Source organism: Aquarana catesbeiana, linkage group LG04, assembly GCF_042186555.1.
Source record: "Aquarana catesbeiana isolate 2022-GZ linkage group LG04, ASM4218655v1, whole genome shotgun sequence".
In the NCBI taxonomy this organism is placed as follows: Eukaryota; Metazoa; Chordata; class Amphibia; order Anura; family Ranidae; genus Aquarana; species Aquarana catesbeiana.
Window position 1 is genome coordinate 45,927,856 of NC_133327.1, and position 23,287 is coordinate 45,951,142.

Sequence of the window (23,287 nt, forward strand, 5' to 3'; positions counted from 1 at the left end):
AGTTTATGTCAAGCCAAGACCTTTTAATATTTAGTTTTAAATAGAGTGGGGAAGAAGTAGACCCTGTCTGGTTTGAACTGCTATACATAATTTTCGACTGCGAGATTTCACCTTTACTGTCACAGTGACAATGGTTTCACCAGACAGAAAATGATAAAGTCAGCAAAATTAGATACAGACGCAAATAAAAGCATGACAGGGCTTTTAGCCTTTCCCTACTATTTCCCTAGATTTTTTTATTTCTGCCTGTGTGGTTGTTAGAGAGTTCTCCTAGATTCCTGTCTTGTAAAATGTTTTCAGCAGAACAGGAAGTGAGAGTAATTGTCTCTAGTAGAGACCCAGGTAGCAGTAAAAATGCAATAGAAAATCTTACTCCTCCTTTCAGTTGCTAAAAAACGAGCCAAATAAATTATCAGTGTTGTTAATGAAAATCCATCAGATGTTTTCTTTTATTTTCTAACACACACTTGCAAACTGATAGACAAAAAAAAAATAACTGATTGTTGCCGCCACAGTCCATATATGTGAAAGTGAAATGTGGTCCAAAAGTAGCCAAAATATTATCTTTATTTGTTTTTTGAAAGCCCATGGTGTGTGAAACACACTTAAAAACTTCACCTGGTGCCAAAAAAAATGTGCACACACATAAGGAGTGAAACACAAAAATTGCAATGGGTACACAAGCCCTCTAAAATCAAAGGGTCTTGCCCTGAATCCCTCGGGGCGTTAGGTTCCTGACGGGGACAAGAGTACTTACACTTGGTCCATCTGGCCGAAACCAGACAGACCCCTTTCTCTGGAGGGCCTGCCGAAACTGACCCACCCAAGTACTTGGTGGGGCTCCCCCGAAGGGAGACCCCATGAGAGAGGGTGAACCAAGCCAGAAGGTCATGTCCACCCCCTCCCCAAGACTTTCAGGCCAGGCCCGAGGACCTGCAACCCTACTAATCACACAGTGCAACAAACCGTGTACAACACAAAAATACAAAAAGTGACACACAAAGGAAGTAAATAAAAAGAAAGTGGGGGAGAAGGAGGTAGAGGAGAGTGAAAAAGTGGCCATTGTGCAATACAATGGCCAGGCCCTCTGGCCAGGAATAACAAATTCCTCCGGTCCCAGCCAAAAGGCCCGTGCAAAAAAAGCATGTAATGGTGCAGTGACCGTGGTGCCACAAATCAAAGTGACCCTCACTCACAGTGATTTTATGGCACCCCTGGACTGCCACTCCACATACATCATAGGCTTTCGGACCAACTCTGACCAACAACCCAGACCACAGCAGCCGCCACCCCAGGCAGGAAGGCCTGAAGTTCCGGAAGCTTGGGGAGAGCCCGGACCTCAACAAGCTCAACCCTCGCTCCCATCACTCCTACCTAATTACATTTGGGAAGTACTAACTACTCCACCCCGGTGCTATAGGTGAGCAAGCGTTCCCTCCCGAAAAACTGTCCGGAGCTAGAACTACCCAAATCTAGGCCTCTGGATCAGACCCAGATGCAGCACCCATCCTCATCAGGAGAACCCTTCCGGACGGCTCGGACTCACTGACGTCTCGGTGGGTGTCCAGACACCGGCACTGCCGAACCGTCTTTCCAGGTCCAATTACACCATTGGATTTGCATGTGTCCTCCCTACACTCGGAAGTTGCACAGCTCCTCCTCTGGAAACTGATAAGAACAGATACTACACTTGATCTTAGCCAAAAGGCCGAGGAGCGATAATATTATTTTTGCATGTGACTGTATCAGCTACATAAATTTGAGAGCTTTGCTATGATCAATGAGAGATACAGGAAGGAAAGGCATGCCGCAGAGAACATACTGAGATACAAGACTATTTTATGAAACCTTGCAGGTTAGGTCCCCAGACTAAGGGAGTTTAAAACAGTGATAAGCAACCCTGGAGAGGTGGAGATCTACCTGAACGCTGAGAATCAAAGATTACCTGAAAAAAAGATCAAAGATCACCAGGGTGCATTTATTTATTTTTTTTATTTTTTTTTTTAAGGAGGTAACCTAGCAAAGCCTCATTGACCGCTTCAGCCCCGGAAGATTTTACCCCCTTCCTGACCAGAGCACTTTTTGTGATTTGGTACTGCGTCATTTTAACTGACAATTACGCGGTCGTGTGACGTTGCACCCAAACAAAATTGATGTCCTTTTTTTCCCACAAATAGAGGTTTCTTTTGGTGGTATTTGCTCATCTCTGCAGTTTTTATTTTTTGCACTATAAACAAAAAAAGAGCAACAATTTTGATAAAAACGCATTATTTTTTACTTTTTGCTAAAATAAATAGCCCCCAAAAATATATAAAAAAAAATGTTTTCCTCAGTTTAGGCTGATATGTATTCTTCTACATATTTTTGGTAAAAAAAAAAAAAAAAATCGCAATAAGCGTATATTGATTGGTTTGCACAAAAGTTATAGCGTCTACAAAATAGGGGATAGTTTTATGGCATTTTTATTATTAATTTTTTTATTAGTAATGGCGGCAATCTGCGATTTTTATCGGGACTGTGACATTATGGCGGACACATCGAACATTTTTGACGCTGTTTTGGGACCATTGTCATTTTATACAGCGATCAGTTCTATAAAAATGCACTGATTACTGTATAAATGACACTGGCTGTGAAGGGGTTAACCACTAGGGGGCGATAGAGGGGTTAAGTGTGTCCTAGGGAGTGATTCTAACTGTGGGGGTAATGGGCTTCAACTTACATGACAGCGATCACTGCTTTCAATGAAAGAAAGCAGTGATCTATCATGACACAAGCCAGAACAGGGACATGCCTTGTTTACATAGACACATCCCCGTTCTGAGGCTCCGTGACACGATTGCCGGGAGACCAGCGGACATCGAGTCCACCAGTCCCGCGGGCACGGCCACGCTGTACATGGCGGGCACGCGTGTGCCTGCTAGCCCCTGCTCTTAAAGGGGACGTACAGGTATGCCTATTTGCCCACCGCTGCCATTGTGCCGACGTATATCGGCGCGTGGCGGTCGGCAACTGGTTAAAGAGTAAAAAGGGTTTGAAGAGTTCGGGGGTCAGTAGTAAGTAATGCAGAGTTCAGGGGTCAAAAGTATGTAATGCAGAGTGCAGAGGTAAGGAGGAACACAGAGTTCAGAAGTCGGTAGAAGGCAATGCAGAGTTCAGGGGTCAGTAGTAACGACGAGTGCAAAGGTCAGGAGTAAGTTATGAAGAGTGCAAAGGTCAGGAGTAAGTTATGAAGAGTGCAGGGGTCAGGAGTAAGTAACTCATATTTCAGCAGTCATTCGTTTGTAACATAGAGTGCAGCGGTCACTGTCATGAGTAAGTAGACAAAGTGTAAAAGTCAGTAGTATGTATAACAGACTGCATGGGTCAGGAATATGTCATGTAGAGGGAAGGAGTCAGGAGTAAGTAACGCATAGCTCAGAGGTCATAAGTATGTAACATAGAGTGCAGCGGTCAGGAATAAAAAAGTTCAGGGGTTATGAGTAAGTAGACAGAGTGTAGAAGTCAGTCGTACGTATAACAGACTACATAGGTTAGGAATAGGGAATGTAGCGTTAAGGAGTCAGGAGTAAGTAACGCATAGCTCAGAGGTCACTACTATGTAAAATAGAGTGCAGCGGTCAAGAGTAACAAAGTTCAGGAGTCGGGAGTAAGTAGACAGAATGTAGAAGTCAGTAGTACATAACACAGACTGCAAGAGTCAAGAGTAAGTAATGTACAGTGAAGGAGTCAGGAGTAACACAGAGTGCAAAGGTCAGGAGTATGTAACACAGTGCAGAGGTCAGGAGTAACTATTATACATCTCCCTATTCTCCCCCCAACAGAAAAAAGGACTCCCCTTCTAATAGAAATATTCCCCTCCTAAGCTAAATTTGCCCACAGCACAACCTCCCCTCTACAAATAAATGTGAGGAGCTGGCCACATCTAACATCTGTGTTCAAATGTTTATTTACTACAAGTTGATGACAGAGAAAGGCAGCTTACGCGTTTCACCCAATGGCCTTAGGTCAGAGACGATTACATTTTAGTTCTCCTTAGTCAGACAGACAAATTCCCCCCACCTCTGTAATATTCCCTCAGATGCAGTGACACCTGGCATCGTGAGGGAGGTCCTCCCAGGTCTCCCCTTGTCAAATGACTGGTCAGAGGTTAGATAGAGCATAGATTCTGGCTCTGCAATACCTGTATCCACTCTGACCTGACTTCAATATTTACCCGTCACATAGCCACAATTGATTACCCATTATTGCAATCGACCCCCTGGGTTAACAACAAAATCTACAAACAAAAATAAAGGCCAGAATAGTGGGGTTACCACTCTTCTCTGGCTGAACGTATCCAGCCACTTTGGCATCTTTATTTAGGTCAGTGGTCTCCTAATTGTGGCACGGGGGCCAGATGTGGCCCTTTGCTTGCCTTTATCAGGCCCCTGGGACACTATTCCTCCCAGTGGTACAAGGCACTACTCCTTCTACACCAACAATGGGGCATAATTCCTCTCACTTATACCAACAATGGGGCACTAGTCCTACCACTCTCCCCAACAATGGGGCACTATTCTTCCCACGGACACCAATGATGGGACACTATTCCTCCCACTGACACCAACTGCAGGGCCCTATTTTCCCTACTGACACCAATGACGGGGAAATATTCCTTCCCTTGACACCAACAATGGGGCACTATTCCTCCCAATAATATCAATGATGGGGCACTATTTCTTCCCCTAATACCAACAAAGTTGCAATATTCCTCCCATTAGTACCAATGATGGGGCATTCTTTAATCTCATTGACGCTAGGGCATTTTCTACTCCCGCTGGCCACAGTCCGGCCCCCCTCAAAGTCTGAAGGACAGTAAACTGGCCCTTTGTTCAGAAAGTTTGGAGACCCCTGATTTAGGTCCATCAACAGAAAAAAAGATTTGCTTTTCTTGGCAAATTTTTATAATTCAGGCAAACTTTCAACAAGAACTACACGGCTCCTCAGTAAGGATAAGAGGAACGATTCCGGGTAAATTCCCCCAACGTAGAAACTCTAAATTTCAGTCACTTAGCAGGTCAAGTTAAACTTGCTTAAAGGATAAGTTTACCTTTGTACACTTTTTTTCTAAATTCCAACTCTCCTTCACCAATATAGCATTCATGTACATATGAAAAAAATTCCCTCATGGGGTTTTTTTAGCAGCCAAGAAATTGTTCAAAGGTCAATCATTCAAATTCTTTATTCTAGCAAAAAGCAATTTGACAGTTACATGGGAGTTGTAAAAAAATGAGCGCTGGCATTCACATGAAAATGACAAAACCATCAATCAAGATGGAACTACATATTGTATGAAATCTTAATAAAATGGCATTTTGCTGCAAAAAATGGTCTTCCACATAAAACCCCTACGCGTTTCGACCCTTCTAATTGTGGTCTTTTTCAGGGGGGTATTTTATTCTATGCAGAGAGAAAAGGAAATATTTTACATTTTAATAATCATTTGATTTGTTTGCCCAAATATCTAAATCACAGAAAGGGATGTATATTTACCAAGCAAGACGCTGGATGAGAGAAAAACATGTCCTATAGCCAGAGATTACTTTTAAAAGCTCATTTCAGCGATCCCAAAGGCATATGTGTCGTCTCCACCTCCTATGGCAGTGATGGTGAACCTTGGCACTCCAGATGTTTTGGAACTACATTTCCCATGATGCTCAACTACACTGCAGAGTGCAAGAGCATCATGGGAAATGTAGTTCAAAAACATCTGGAGTGCCAAGGTTCGCCATCGCTGTCCTATGGCATGGACCCTGCCCTTAAGGACCTTACAAGAGACCATTTGTTTGGACTCCCAGAAGAGGAGATGAGGAGAGGAGCGGACAGGCACCTGTAGTGTATCATTATAGTATTATTCTCGTTCTAATCCACGTTTCCAGACCTTTCCATTTGTAATGTCTTCTTCCTTACAGACTAGAGATCATGACACAGGAAGGAGTTGACCAGATGACCTCATTAGCACACACCCTGCATCATCCACCAACCCATTCCCAGGTGCACGTTTTTTAAATGAAATGAAATCAGTGATCGCCCTTCTCACTAAATACACAATCAGATTGCATAGTGTATGGCCATCTTTATACAAGTACATAGGAGGGAGTGGACAGAAACACTCAGCTGTCAAGCCCCGTTCACAACTCTGCATAGTGGGAACTCGCATTCCCACATTCGTTTTTTTTTTTTGGGGGGGGTGGAAGCATTTTGGAGCATTTTCACTCATCACACATAAGGCAGCCCATCCACCTGAATGGGCTGTCCTACACACAGCAATCGCCCCAAAGAAGCTTCAGAACTTTTTTTTAGAGTGGAGCTTGGTGCGTTTTTTACTGCGATTTTTGGTGCAGTGCATTTCTATAATGCAACGAAATGCACAGATGTGAATGGAGCCTCATTGTTCTTGTGTTAACGCACCAATTTCACTTTCAGGCCCCATTCACATCTAGCATAGTGGGAGAGCACATTTTGTGTCTCGTTTTTTCTGTGACACGCATAGGGCAGCTTGTTGATTTTAATTGGCTGCACTACATGTGGTTAATGGGACGTTTTGGTGTTTTGTGTGGTTTTTTACTGTGCGTTTTGCGGCATTTGGCCCTCGTTTTTTCACATGGCAAAATGCGTGTTTGCGGCTGTGTTTGGTGTGCCGTTAACAGTTAATGGCACTGAAAGCACAACTAGTAATTTTAGGTGTATAAACATGGCCATACACTACGCAATCTGATTGTATATTGTGCATTTAGTGAGAAGGGTGATCACTGATTGATTGCATTTCATTTAAAAAACTTGCACCTGGGAATGGGAGGGTGAATGATGCAGGGGGTGTGCTAATGATGTCAACTAGTCAACTCCTTCCTGTGTCATGACCTACAATCTGATCAGGAAGAAAACATTACTAATGGAAACATCTGGAAACGTGGATTAGGACAAGAAAAATAAGTGACTGTAGATTTAATGAAAAGCTTTGATATTTTTGCAAAAAATGTACATGAATGCTATGTTGGTGCATAGGGGAGCTGGAATTTAAAAGAAAAAAAAAGTGTACAAAGGTGAACTTACCCTTTAAAACTAGGTGAAGGGTGTATTTTTTTTTTTTAATTTCTGTGTGTGTGTGTGAGGGGGTTATTGTAGATCAACTTATTTTATTTAGTGTTCTTTTTGTTGTGTTTTTCCCACTTCTTTGTGGATCATTATTTGTGTACTGTTGCTTTAAAAATGTTATTTGACCTTTTTTTTTTTTTTTTTTTTTCTGTAAAAAAATGTAAAATGGGGGGACTAAACAGGAACCTTTTTTGGAACAGGTCCAGGATAAATGGAAAGAGCTTCTGTGATTCTCAAGGACCATTTAAAAACACATTGCACCTTTAAAAAAAAAAACACCTTAATTTCCCTTTCCTTGTTGAATGCAATGCATTTTACCAAAATTTTCCAATTTTTGCTAACATTTCAGCAATATCTCTCATCCCTGCTCTCCAGTAGTGATGAGCAATGTTTGGTTAGCTGTATTTTTTCTGAACAACTGAAAACATTTTAGATCCCCCCCCAACATCGCACCCGGACCCAACTATAGGTGAGGAATATGGGGGCTTGCGTAGTAACGAGTAAAGCATACGGGGGGTAAATTTCTTATATTTGCACGTTCCCTACACTATAATTGTTAGCACGAGTGCTGGCGTGTACCCAAATACAGCTGTGCACAGCCATTTATGTCTATGGGAAGCTGCACTATATTACCAAAAGTATTGGGAACTTTAATGGCATCGGTTCATAAACATATGGATGAGTGCATTTGGGGTGGAGGAACTTGACTGGCCTGCACAGAGTCCTGACCTCAACCCGATAGAACACCTTTGGGATAAATTACGGTGAAGACTGCGAGACAGGCCTTCTCATCCACATCAGTGCCTGACCTCACAAATGCGCTTCTGGAAGAATGGTCAAACATTCCCATAGACACACTCCTAAACCTTGTGGACAGACTTCCCAGAAGAGTTGAAGCCGTTATAGCTGCAAAGGGTGGGCCAACTCAGTATTGAACCCTAGGGACTAAGAGTGGGATGCCATTAAACATACCTCCTAACTTTTTGAGATAGGAATGAGGGACACCTATTAGAAGAAGTATGTAGGGTATGTAGGCATAGGACACACTCCCTGCCACGCCCCCTAATGGAGACTTGTGCAAAAAAAATGATTAGCTAAACCCACAAGTGCTTTTTTTTACCACCACTATTCCTTTATATTAGCTTTTGGAACTTAGAAATGCAGCAGTTTATAAACTGAATAAAAAGTTTAGCACTGTAAAACATTTTTTGATAGATAAGTAGTGCATTTTAGATGTAGCACCCTGGGGTTTAATCAGGGAGCGTCTCACAAATTTACTTGCCAAGAGAAGTCATCTTGATCGATTGATTTCTCCCTAAGTTTGGCCTTGTTGCACTTTTCTCTACCGCTAGGTGGCCGGGCACTTGGTGGTACTAGATATGAGAAGGGCAACCCAAGGTCAGGTTATGGGTATATGGGGTATCTCAGCCAATGGGCAGAGGTTTTCTTGAATCCCTTGGCCTGCTGGGAGAGCCTATATATTCGGGTGAGGTCGGGTGATTTGTGTTCTGTGCCACTTGGACGGCTGTCTGGGTGGACGTGTGTCGTATGCCCCAGGCTGCTAGACTGGAGATTGGGCCTATCCTGGGGGCATCTGGCTGCTGGGCTGTGTGAGGGCCTTTCTAGAAGTAAGAGGGCAGCGCAGGGTTGGAATTGCGGCTTGCAATCCAACAATCCAACCAAAAGTGAGGGATCTGCCAGCAGGAGAACCTGTCATGGTCGGAGGTAGAAGGGAAGCTGTTGCCACAAAGGGACCAACCACCTTTACCCGGGACCACAGTGAGTAACTGAACAAAGTACCAGAACCATATTCTCACCGAACGGGCACAGTGGAGAATCGGGAAACTTCAGGTGGTGATCAAGTCAGGGACCCAACTAGCAGAAGAGACACTTGCAGGGCAGCCTTGTGAGTCAAGCCAGGGACCAAGCTGGTCAGCAGGGGTGAAGCTTGAGAAGTATCTGGAGTGCCAAGCTAGGGACCCAGCAGGGAAGCATGGGTGACGTTTGAGGGGGTTACCACCTCCAACTCTGGAGGAGCTCAAGGGATTCAGAGTCAGTGAATCAGAGGGTCTAGTGAGAGACCGGGAGCTCAGTGTTGAACTACAAGAGGCAGTTGTAGTGAAGCTGAAAGAACTGTTAGAGGACTGTTACCACAGGAGACAGCATTCCTGCAAGTGCAGAAGTGGCGCCTTGCTAGGGCCTTTTCCTGCATGGCTGTCCTCCTATTGAAGTCTTGGCGTCTGCCAATTGAATCTATAACTACTTAAGGGTGTCCTGGCCCTAACCATCTTTCCCCAAAAATACAAAAAGGACTTTCAAAAGAAATAAAACCTCTTTTACATCCAAGAAGTGTCTGGCGCCCAATGACTTTCACCATCTTTGCACCCACTATGCCTCACAACCCAACCACTTATTGAAGGAAGTCAGCTATCTTTGGCCTTGGAGGGCCTCATTAGACTGGACAAGTCCGGAGACCTTGCTACATATATACAACGATATAGATCAGACCAAAATGAGGGACAAATGAGGAGAAAAGAGGGACAGAGGGACTTTGTTCTAAATCAGGGACAGTTGGGAGCTATGCATTAAAGCTCATGTGCGTGTAAAGGGAGGCGTCACAATACTTTTGGTAATATAGTGTATATGCAAAGCTTACATTTTTTACACATAAAAATGACTTCTTATGCCCCGTACACACGGTCGGATTTTTCCGACGGAAAATGTTCGATGGGAGCTTGCTGTCGGAAATTCCAACTGTGTGTAGGCTCCATCGGACTTTTTCCGACACACAAAATTTGAGATTTGGATCTCAAGTTTTCCGACAACAAAATTCCGATCGTGTGTACGCAATTCCGACGCACAAAGTTCCACGCATGCTCGGAATCAAGCAGAAGAGCCGCACTGGCTATTGAACTTTATTTTTCTCGGCCCGTCGTACGTGTTATACGTCACCGCGTTCTTGACGTTAGGAATTTCCGACAAGATATATGTGACCGTGTGTATGCAAGACAAGTTCCAACATCCGTTGGAAAAAATCCATGGATTTTGTTGTCGCGGCATTAGATATTTTTTTTAAAGCAGGGGCTAGTAGAATAATGTATATAAAAAAAAAAAAAAAAAAGTTGTAGTTGGGTAACAAATTATAAAACCCATATTTTCATCAAAAAACGAGGCAAGAGATGACACCTCACATATTTCCCTCCTGGTAGGTGTATGTTAAACGGACTCTGGGCACACGGCCTACCTATTCAGTGAAAACAAACACACAGCGTTCCAAAGTAGCAACTAATGATTGTAGGCAATATCAGTTCCATCTTCGGTATGTTATGAAGGCTTCCTGGCAACCTGAGAAGCTGTGTTTACTCCCTCTGCTCCCGCTTGAAGCATTGTTGGGTGTCTCCTTTAAAGAGGTGACACGCAAACATCAGCTAGGACAATGCAGGGCCTTACTGCTTCAAGGTTCATTAATAAACATGGCGCACTACACAGGTGGGTGGATTACAGGAACACAACTCCATGGCAAAACAGGCTTGGTACACACAAGATGATGGGGATACTGTTCTAAGCATCTTACTCTAGGACAACAGTCCTCTGACTGCTGGTCATACTTAAAGCGGAGTTCCACCCAAACATGGAACTTCCGCTTTAAGGGAAGATGACCCCCTGACATGCCACATTTGGCATGTCATTTTTTTTTGGGGGGGGGGGGGGGTCGGATACCCTTTTTTTAGAGGGTTCCAGCTCCCACTTCCTCCTGGCGCACCGTGGCACCGGAAGGGAGATCACCTCTCCCCCCTCCCTCTCGGCAATCATCTGGGACAATCAACAGGTCCTAGATGATTGCCCGGCCAGTCACGGCGCGGCTCACGCATGCCACAGCCGGGCGCCCACAGTTATAATGCCGGTGCCGCAGAGAGGAGGGGGAGACGAGCGGCGATTCGTTCCCCCGCATCACTGGACCCTGGGACAGGTAAGTGTCCGATTTATTAAAAGTCAGCAGCTGCAGTATTTATAGCTGCTGACTTCATTTTTTTTTTTTTTTTAAGCAGAACTCCGCTTTAACCACTTTACACCCAGGCCAATTCTGACAATTACTTAGAACCCCCAAACATTATATATTTAGCAGAGGCCCTAAGGTTTTTTACCTTAACCACTTCAGCCCCGGAATATTAAACCCCTTCATGACCAGGCCATTTTTTTGCGATACATCACGGCGTTATTTTAACTGACAATTGCGTGGTCCTGCAACGTTGTACCCAAATAAAATCTTCATCTTTTTTTTCCCCACAGATAGAACTTTCTTTTGGTGGTATTTGATCACCTCTGCAGTTTTTATTTTTCGCGCTATAAACAAAAAAAGACTGACAACTTTGAAAAAAAAAAAAAAAAGCAATATTTTTTACTTTCTGCTATAAAACATATCCAATAAAAAAATGTAAAAAATTCGAATCTCTTCATCATTAGGCCAATATGTATTTTTCTACATATTTTTTTTGTAAACAAAATCCCAATAAGCATATATTGCAGTGGCGGTGCGTCCTCTGTCACGCCACCCCACCCCCCCCCCCTGTAAATTGAATAGATTCATACATAGCATGAATCTATCCATGGTCGCTGTAGCCACCCCCTATTCAGGCGTCTGTCCCCTTTTTAGGAGGTCAGGCACCTGAATTACAGCAGTGGGGTTTTTTTTTTTTTGAAGCACCTGATTAGAGCCATAGGCTCTAATAGGCTTCAAAAAATGTGGACTTGTAGCGCAGAGCATTGCGCTCGCAGTCCACCCAGGGGTGTTAGAAAAGCAAATGAATATTTGCTTTTCTAACACTGAACCGCCTCTCAGCCAATCAGGAGGCACGGGTCTAATACCCATCACTGATTGGCTGAAGTCACATGCGCTCTGATTGGACGCCTAATGGAACGGAAGAAGAGGTGCACAGAAGCACAGAGAAACATGGAGGATGCAGGAGCCATCACCTGACCCGCTGCATGTCCCACAGCTCGTAAGTGCCGGTCAGACACCGAGCAGGGGGGGGGGGTTAGAGTGGCTGCATATGCTGGGCACTGAGGCTGCATATGCTGGGCACTGAGGCTGCATATGATGGGCACAGTGGCTGCATATGATGGGCACAGTGGCTGCTTTTTTTGGACAGTGGCTGCATTTTTTGGGGGACAGTAGCTGCATTTTTTGGGGCACAGTGGCTGCATTTTTTGGGGCACAGTGGCTGTATTTTTTGGGACACAGTGGCTGTATTTTTTGGGGCACAGTGGCTGTATTTTTTGGGGCACAGTGGCTGCATTTTTTGGGACACAGTGGCTGCATTTTTTGGGACATAGTGGCTGCATTTTTTGGGGCACAGTGGCTGCATTTTTGGGGCACAGTGGCTGCATTTTTTGGGACATAGTGGCTGCATTTTTTGGGGCACAGTGGCTGCATTTTTTGGGGCACAGTGGCTGCATTTTTTGGGGCACAGTGGCTGCATTTTATGGGCACAGTGGCTGCATTTTATGGGGCACAGTGGCTGCATTTTATAGGCACAGCGAGCTGCAATTGATGTTTTTTTTTCAGTATTTTTCAAATTTTTTCAGTTTGTTTGCGACCCCCCCCCCCCCCCCCCCCCAAAAAAAAAAAAAATTTGATTGGCCAGGCATTCCCTGCAACAAAAATGTCATTTTTGGTGAGATACACCCAATAGGAATATATCTAAAGGGATGCATGCCCAGCAGCTTTCCTCCTTAGTGCCCTGCAAGGTGCACAGCTGATTGATAATTATGGAACTACTCCCATTAGATTCACTTTCCCACATGGACACAGACAAACACACAGGGATTTCTTCAGAATAACAAAAGGTATAAATCTGCAACAAAGTTGGTAAAATCCTTGCAATGTATATAGATCACCGAGGAGGAGGGATGTTTTTTTTTTTTTTTCAACAAAAAGTGGAGTTACACTTTAAGCACTTAAACACTATAAGAAAAAACTTAGATAAACAGTATGGATCATGCACTTTAATGTGGAACTTCACTCTCCCAAACAACAATGATTATTTTTAATCTTTATGCTGCTGGCATTAGTAAATAGATAGGAAAGTATATTATATTTACTTGTTTTAAACTTTTTTTTTTTACATTTCTTCAGTTACTTCCTTGTTTCCAGGCCTAGGCAAATGATGTCATACATCCCAGGAGTCTTCAGAAGGGTAGAAAAGGAGGAGAAATGTACTCAGCTAAGCACACCCTCCTGCATACATGCTTGAGTTAAGCGCAGATAGATTCCAGGAAGTAAATGCTACATAAATCCTCTGCCCTTACTCAAGATGGCCACAGCCAGAAATGCTAGGGGGGGTGTTTTTCAAAGAGATTTCTCACCAAAATAAAGCACAGAGACATGGATGGATGGATGGATGGGGGAGTTTGCTTTGAATATTAAAAATGAATGAAATAGTGTTTTTGGTTTGTGGTGCTCAGATGCAGAGAAGATCCTCTTTAACACCCGCACACCTGACTGCCTTCCAGTATAACCTAATAACTGCAGCAAGAGGATGCAGGAATGGGTTAAGCTACAGTAATGGGTAGCTGTGAGGTTCCCTAGGAGCAGTGTATGTTATTATCGAAGCTGTCCCTGGAGGACGTCTGTCCCCATAGCTCCTCACACACACACTGTTTACACTCAGCCTAAACAGATTGCACTGTTATTCTGCTCTCTTGTACATTGCACATCACAAACCACAAGCGGTTACCACAACAAATGACACAAACCTCCATCTCAGCTTGACACACACACACAGGAAGCAACGCAGCTGACCCTTTCTGGTTGTTTTTAGTAAAAAAGAAAAAAAAATCCAAATCCACCCAATACTGATATTTGCCATAGAAGGTGGGTTTAGATCGCCTACTGGATCTTACTGTAGATGATGTCCGCGCAGTTCCAGTATACTGTAGTCATAGCAGGCTGCTGGTGGTTTTTCGTGTAAAGTACACTATATAGCAGGAGTCTCCAAACTGCGGCCCTTTGCTTCCTTTTATCCGGCGCTTGGGGCACTTTTTCATCCACTGATACCAACAACGGGGCATAATTCCCCCTACTGACACTAATGAAGGGGTTACATTTCCTCCCAAAGACACCAACGATGGGGCACAATTCCTCTCACTGACACCAACAATGGGGCCCAATGACATCAATAACGGGGCAAAAGTCCTCTCAATGATACAAATGATGGGGCCCAATGACATCAATAACGGGGAACAAGTCCTCTCAATGATACAAACGATGGGGCCCAATGACATCAATGATCGAACATAATGCCTCCCACTTACACCAATAATTGAGCTCAATTACTCTCACTGAAACAACAAAACAACGACGACGCTCCGACCTTTTCTACTCCCACTGGCCACAGTGCGGCCCTTCTAAAGTCTGAAGGACAGTAAACTGGCCTTTTGTTTAGAAAGTTTGGAGACCCCTGCTATATGGGCTTGTTCACACCTGTGGCAGCCCTTGCTGCCCCTCTGAAAAAAAATCTATGATGGTTTACTTTTATGGGGGCAGTAGAGCAGTGGCTGCCAGGCATGCAGAGAGTGATACTTGCATCTCCTGAATTCACCTTTTTTTTGACAGTTGAATGGGCATTTATATACATGACAGTTTTTTTTTTTGACAGTTGAATGGGCAATATATCAATACCACCCGCAGTTGTGAGCTAAGCATTTGGTTTGTGTTTTTTGGCGCAGCCCCATTCACTTGAATGGGTCATGTTTAGCTGCGGTACCGCCATTGAATGCGACAGGAGGTGTCATGTTTACCACAGTCATGGCCTATATACAGCCTTAAATAGCTGAAGGTTATGTTTTAGGTGGGTGCTCAGGGGGTGGTAAAACCACAGCTCAAAAGATTGTTTTTACCACTTTTCAGCCAACCATATGAACAATGCCTATGGTAAATGTTTGTCAATGCCTGATCATCAAGCCTAACATAGTGACTGGACTACACTTACCAGAAAGCTGGTGACCGAGGAGGACATTGGGAAAGGAGATAAAATCCATTGCTAATGGCGGGATCTCTCTCTTGAGACATGGGACCTGCAGTCACAGGAGTGAGAGGTTAGGCTCCTCTGGCCTAGTGAGCAGGTTTACAGCAAGGAGAAGTTAAAGTAGATGAGTGGATGTATGGCGTGGGCTGGAAGGTGGAGTAGATGAGCAGGTGTATAGCAAGGAAAGGGTAAACGAGGTGAGGGTATAGTGAGGGAGAAGGTGGAGGAGTTTAGAAGATGTAAATTGAGGGGGGAAGATGGAGAGGATGAGCAGCTGTATAGAGAGGAGAAGTTGAAGGAGATTTGCAGATGTATGAGGTGGGGTGGAAGGTGGAGGAGATAAGCAGGTATATAGGAGAGGAGAAGTTGAAGCAGATGTATAGTGAGGCAGAAGGTGGAGGAGAATAGCAAGTGTATTGCAAAAAGAAGGTGAAGAAGATGAGCGGATTTATGAAGAGAGGCGAGCTGAAAGGAGATGAGTAGGCATATAGCATGGAGAAGGTATTCCAAGGCTTGGAGATGGTCCTTTAGGAGTCAATAGGGCTGTAATGAGCAGATGCATCCAAGACTTGAGGCACTGGATGTAAAGAAACAGTAGAACCATGGTTATCGTATAGAGATAAGTAAGCATCTGTAGAGGAGGAGGGTGGGTTAGGATAGATCTGCAGAAAGCACACTTTGTTTTAAAATGCATTTACCATCTAATTTTGCTTCTGCCATTGATTCCAAGTAACCAAACTGGCAACATTTTGCCAAAATTTCAGTGAAATGAAAACTCTCATTTTCGATCATCCTAGTAGATAACATGCAAGGGCATTGGTGAGTGGAAGCTGTGAAAGAATTAGAGATGGCTTGGGTCTTCTTGGAAAAAAAAAACTGTCTGCTTTGACACCCTCCGTGAAAAGACAATTGAGTTTTGTTCATTTTTAATTTATTTGTTTTGGTACCAATAACAAACTGAACCCACACCTCAGCGAGAACATGAGGTCACCCTCCATTTACATAGAGACAATAGATTATTTTGTATTGCTGTTTAGCAAAGCTTGACTGCCAACGTAGCCTTGTGTGCAAACACGGAAAAGGGAACAAACGGCATCATGGGTACAAAAGGAAATTTTTTACACGTAAAATCTCATTAAAATTTGTCTAAAGCCAAAATGTATTTTGTATAGAGTAGGGAATGGTTTAAAACCCAGTCAGGATTTTTTGCCATCTGTGTCCCAATTGAGAGATTTTTCTTCACTTTCTATTCTGTACACACAACTAGAAGTGAAAGGAAGTCTATCCAAAGTAAAGTTAATGTACGCTTAAACAATAGTCACTGGAACAAGTGTCCCCATCAATAGATTTTCATCAAATACAGATGATCTCCCGGTAGGATACACAGACAGCAATATACATATGCAAAAGTGAAAAAAAAATGTTTTTTTCTATACATAAACTTTCAATAATGATTGTATGTATGTACTACATTCATGTAACAATTCACTCCTCGGGTCTGAGGGGCCTGCGTTCTTCCTTTGCTACGCAAAGGCTTTGGATGAGTTCTTCAATGCACAGAGGTTGTGAGAAGCCCCGTACACAAGAGAATTCAATGGCATTTAAACAAAGACGTTATAAGAACCCCTGTGGAATTACATCAATTCCACATACCTGTAAGGACATCCTATGCCCCAAAGGTATAAAGACATATTTATGTAGTGCTATCTGTGCAGGCGCCGCTAAATAGGGTGGGTCCTCTCAGCTTTGCCTTGACCTTTCTCAAGGGCCTCAGACCCTCAGAAGCACCAGGTTGAATGTAAAAGCAAGTAAATGCAGTGAAGCACGACAACTACCGAATATACTCAAGTATAAGCCGACCCGAATATAAGCCGAGGCACAAAATTTTACCACAAAAAACTGGGAAAACGTATTGACTCGAGTATAAGCCTAGGGAGAGAAATGCGCAGCTACTGTAAGTGGAAAAGAGGGTCAACAATGCCCATCTGCAGCCTCACTGTGCCCATTTGCAGCCATAGGTCCCCCAAACTTCAAACTCGGTAGTTAAGGGTTCCTAGATGCCCACTAGCTGCAAAATTTGGGGTCTCTGGACCCAAAGGGTCCTAAACTGACATTGCTGCAGATGGACACAGTTGACCGACTTTGGGGCCCTGTATCTCGGGGCAACTTGGTGCTAGGAACCCCCTAAAAACCCAGTGGACCTCGCACTACAACATATCCAAGCACTTTTATTTCAAGCACTTTTCTGCAGCAGAGAATGACATTTTCCGAACCAACTTTGGGGCCCCGTATCTCGGGGCCACTTGGTGCTAGGGACCCCAGCTTTGGATATGTTGTAGTGCTAGTTCCACCGGGTTTGCACATTTGGGGTTCCTAGCACCAAGTGGCCCCGAGATGCGGGGCCCCAAAGTGGGTTCATAATACGTCATTCTCTGCTGCAGAAAAGTGCTTGACTCCAGTATAAGCCGAGGGGGGCATTTTCAGCACAAAAAAATGTGCTCAAAAACTCGAGTATATAGGGTAATTCCAATTACCCAGTAATAGTGCTATATCAAAAGTAAAGTTGATAACCAAGCGAATACCAATAAATTATCAAGAGTCCAAAATGCAGCGCTTCAAATTGTCATTAATTATGAGACAATTCTGTCTTTATAGAGATAGGGAATATGAGGAACCCTTCACCAGCTTCAGTGTGTACAAGACAGCACACCACACCCAAGTGAATCCAATCTGCTTACCAGAAAGTAATGGTAAAAAAGCATGTATCATAAATCAGAGGATCAAGGTATCACACTCCAGATATTGTAAATCGATCACAGGGAATCCATATCCAGATCACATATAGCCACCAACTCATCAGACTCCAAGACAGGGATGCATATGATAAACGCTCATCAATGTAACATAACCCAAATGGAAAAAAATAAGGCAGCAATAGTGAAGCCTGTAAGGTATAAAACAATAATTTATTGTAGTTCACTTATAGGTAGTAGAAAAATACAGGCATCATGATGTGTAGTAGAAATTCCGTGGCTCAGCCGATGCAAGCACGCTGTGAGCCGCGGAATTTCTACTATACATCATGATGCCTGTATTTTTCTACTACCTATAAGTGAACTACAATAAATTATTGTTTTATACCTTACGGGCTTCAATATTGCTGCCTTATTTTTTTCCATTTGTGTTATGTTACATTGATGAGCGTTTATCATATGCATCCCTGTCTTGGAGTCTGATAAGTTGGTGGCTATATGTGATCTGGATATGGATTCCCTGTGATTGATTTACAATATCTGGAGTGTGATACCTTGATCCTCTGATTTATGATACATGCATTTTTACCATTGCTTTCTGGTAAGCAGATTGGATTCACTTGGGTGTGGTGTGCTGTCTTGTACACACTGAAGCTGGTGAAGGGTTCCTCATATTCCCTATCTTTACAAAGACAGAATTGTCTCATGATTAATGACAATTTGAAGCGCTGCATTTTGGACTTTTTTTATATTTGTGTTTGATGATCAACAAACTGTGCTGGCTGCTTTTTTTCTCATTATTATAGATAGCGCAGATACCCATCCGTCGCTTTTTTTACCAATAGTGGTAACACACATCGGCATACAAAATGGCTAACCGTTAAGGCTAAGCATAAATTGACACATAACGTCCAAGTTAGCTTAAACAGTAGCAGCGCCACCTAAGTGCAACTGTGAGCAGCAATGAAACTTGATCTAACACATTGTTGGGACTATACTTCTAGTGTGCACTAATGGAGGCTATGCCAGGCTTAAAATGACTGGGTAGGCACTGTCCATAGAAATTAAGGAAATGGTAGAAGGGAACAATGGGGATATGAAGGATGATTTTACGGGAGGAGCTACTCTTTATGTTCTTCTGCCGGCTATCGTTGGGGCCCTTAAAGAAATGCTTGTGCACTTAATAACAGTTTTAGTAAACCAGCATGCAGTACAAGTGTGGTAAAGATGCAGTAAAGTTACAATATAGATGCAGTATACTTAAATCAGTGGTAAACGGCAGCTTTTTTTTTTTTTTAAACCCGCAAGGCAAAGTTATTATGTGCTAGTATGCATTGCATACTAGCACATTAAGTGAAACTTACCTTCAAATTAAGCCCTCCAGCGGCACGCTGTCACTGCTGACAGGGCTTCCATCTTAATCCGGTCTTCTTTCCAGGTTGACAGGCTCCGGTCCTTTGATTGGACGAGCCGTGATGTTGTCCACGTGCACGTTGCACATTTAGGACATGTTTACTGTACATATAGGTAAGCCTCACTATAGGCTTATCTATAGGCAAAAATCATCCATGGGAGTTTATTCCCACCTTAAAGTGGTTCTAAATGCTCAAGATTTTTTACCTTAAAGCATTCTATGCATTAACCACTTGCTGAACACCTTCCGCATATATACTGTGGCAAGGCGGCTCAGCTGCGCAAACCGACATACCTGTACGTCCGTTTGTGCACGTGATAGTGTGGGCACACACATGCCCACTACACACTGGGGGGCGCGTATGCAGGTCCCGCGATCGTGGTACAGAGAGGCAGAACGGGCATCTGCCTATGTAAACAAGGTGGATCCCCGTTCTGACAGGGGACAATATGGAGATCAGCTGTTCCTAGTGATCCCAGTAAGCCCCCACACAGTTAGAACACACCCAGGGAACACAGTTAGCCCCTTGATCGCCCCCTAGTGTTAACCTCTTCCCTGCCAGTGTCATTTATACATTGATCAGTGCATTATTTTAGCACTGATCACTGTATTGATGTCACTGGTCCCCAAAAAGTGTCACTTAGGGTCAGATTTGTCCGCAGTGTTACAGTCCCGCTAAAAATCGCAGATCGCCGCCATTACCAGTAAAAAATATTAAAAGTCCCTAAATCTATTTTGTAGACGCTATAACTTTTGCGCAAACTGATCAATATACGCTTATTGGGATTTTTTCTACCAAAAATATGCAGCAGAATACATATTGACCTAAATTGATAAAGAAATTGGATTTTTTAAATTTTTTTTGGATGTGTATTATAGCAGAAAGTAAACAATTTTGTTTTTCTTTTTTCAAAATTGTCGCTTTTTTTTGTTTATAATGCAAAAAATAAAAACCGCAGAGGTGATCAAATACAACCAAAAGAAAGCTCTATTTGTGGGAAAAAAAGGACAAAAATTTTGTTTGGTTACAGCGTTGCATTTAATTGTCAGTTAAAACATGTCGGCAGTGCCGTATCACAAAAAATAGCCTGGTCATTAAGGGGGTAAATCCTTCCGGGGCTGAAGTGGTTAAGGTAAAAAGCCTTTTGTGTGCAGCTCCCCCCTTTTATATTTACTTGAGTCCCATCTCAATCCATCGATGTGCATGAGAGCAGCAGCTCTCCCAAGTCTCTGTCCTCATTGGCTCACACAGTACTGGGAGCCATTGGCTCCTGCTGCTGTTGATCACAGCCAGTGAGCCAATGAGGAAGGAGCAGTGACGGGCCGAGCCACACTCTGTGTGTGAATGGACACACAGAGTACAGCTTGGGAGTGAGCTTGCTCGAGTGCCCCAATAGCAAGCTTCTTGGCAGGGGGGCGAAGCCAGGACCCTCTTAGGACTGAAAAAGAAAAGGATGGGGGGTAAGGTAAGTATAACATGTTTGTTTTTTGGGTTTTTTTATAAAAGAAATTTTACCTTTTACAATCACTTTAATGTCATTCCTTCAGTAACTCTGTCCTTACTAGAAATGTGAACAATGGGCAGTGAGCCCTCTCACCGGTCCCTGTGATACAGCGGGGACCTCTCTCTGTAAAATAAGGTTTCTACACAGAATGCCTCTGGTAATCAGCGGTGGGAATTAGAGGGTGAGAGGATGCTCCGTTATCCCTATGGCAGCAGTGCAGATTTGATTGCGCTGCAAAGAGGAAGAGGTTTCCAGTGCATGTAAAAGCTGTTCCACCACTCCCCTTTGTCCTCAATGTCCTATGGGAACTTTATTGTAAAGGTCCTTAAGTCCCATTCTGTGATTGATAATTCAGACTACAATTCCCAGGGTTCTGCATAGAAGTCCATAGGCTTTTCTGACTATAGTTCTCCCTCTGCTGACTGAAGGAGATAGTGCAACACAACATCCAGCATAACAGTAGAAAGTGAAAGTAAAACTGACTGTAAAAAGGACAATGTCTCCTCCATATTTCTGTAATCCATTACCTGGCTACATTTAGATGCTTGTAAAGGTTATGTCCACCCAGTTATGAGTGTATGCCATTCATGAATCATGTATTAATTTATTATACTTTTGGGTGAATTCTCTGTGCTGCAATAATGATCACCACCCAGCTTCCATAGTTGTTGCTAGGAGTCTCACTCTCTTTGTTGGAGAACAGTTCCAGTAAAAAAACAAAAAAAACAAAAAAAAAACAAATAACTAGTACGCATTTCTTAAAAAAAACTTCTAAAGCCTTGGGGTCTTTTAACTTAATGCATTCTGTGCCCCCCTACATGCTGCTCCATATAACTGTGTAGTTCGGGGATCAAGAATGCTGTTGATTGGAGTAGTTTGAAGGTGGGCATGTTGGACTATGAGAGACCAGACTGCTGACTGGAGGCTACAGGAAAGCTTTTTTTCTGGAGATACTTCGTATGATGGCAAGATCCATTACAACAAACCGAAACATCACAAATAAATGGTGGGAATAGTGGTCGAGGGTCCTAGAGGTCACTTTTGATCCACAATTCCGCATTTATCCTGACTGACTGAGCCAAATCCTTCACAAACTCTTATGCCCCGTACACACGATCAGAGAATCGCAAGGAAAATACCGCTTTCGAAGCGATCGTACGATAATCGGACCATTAGTACAGAGCTTTCGAGAGCCGATCAGGACAGTTCATCCGATAGTATTCTATCAGACATGCAGGAAATTTTTTTTCGTACGATGCCAGATCGTACGATTTTCGTTTAATCAGTACAGCTATCGTTTCGAAAATGCAATACAAATGCATTACAACACGTGACATCACTTCCGAATTTTATTTCTGTCGTGCGGGAATTTTCGTGACTTTAGTAAACTCATCAGATTCGATCTGAGATCAGCATGCATTAAAAAACGGACGATCATTCGTCCGATAATCTCATCGTGTGTATGAGGCATTACTTAGAAGGATCAGTTCTCTCCCCTCTGCTCATTACATAGATTGGAAAATGACATATGTCCATCAGGTTCGACCTTTTCAAACATGCATCCTTAGAAACAAATCCAGAAGAAGGCCGTTAAACACACCACAGAATGTGACTCAAAATACTTCAACAAGGAAAAAATTCCTTTCTGAGTTCCAGTTCAGCAAATCCCTGGATCTGCATTATATGCTATTTTACAGTAGTCTGTAACTCAATGTTTTTTTCTTTTAGGAAGACATCCAACCCTTATTAAACATACTATTGCTAGAACTAGTACTGCAGAAGAATACTCCATAGTTTAAAAAAATTCCCTTTACTTAATGTAGAACATTTCCTTTTACGTCAAGCCTCAAGAGATGTCCTCCTATCATTTTCAGTGACCTAATCTGCCTAATTATACGTGCATCTGCACTTACAGTTTTCTCTTATTCCCTTTGCAAAATCCCACAATACCTGTTGGTCCTGCCAGTGCAATCCACCTTATGCAGCTTCCTGTGATGTGTGGCAACAATGCTGCACTGTTGCTGAATTTAGAGCAGAGTTGCCACTCTCAAATAGGCTGTGTCTGCTTGCACTACAGTGGATTGAAAACAATGTTGCAGAGGACTTGGCCATCAGCATTAGTATTTCTGATTCACAAGCCAATAGCATGTCAATCAGCACCCGGCCACACCTAGTTGTGCCCAAATGGAAGGCCTGCTCCGCCTTGTGCCTTGGTGGTCACAGGGTACTACCCAGTTGTATTTGGCCAAAGGACCACAGTTGTGATTACCAGAACTCATAAACTGAGTCTCTGGAGGAGAGTTCTTTTCATCAGTACAACCTCTGCTGTCTGAAGGCTGTCTCTCACCGGTTCCCCCTACAAATATTTCAGGGATCCCTTGTCCCAATAACCCAGGCAAAGCCTATGAGTGTAATTTTCAGCGCTAATGCCGCGTACACACGAGCGGACTT

General features: G+C 43.3%; 1 protein-coding gene and 1 pseudogene across 6 annotated transcripts in view; both read right to left on the bottom strand.

Moving 5' to 3' along the window:
* PAQR8 (progestin and adipoQ receptor family member 8) overlaps positions 1-23,287 on the bottom strand; it is a 109,724-nt gene that overhangs the window by 55,165 nt on the left and 31,272 nt on the right. The window lies entirely within an intron of this gene.
* On the bottom strand, positions 1,611-1,720 carry LOC141141942 (U2 spliceosomal RNA; annotated as a pseudogene).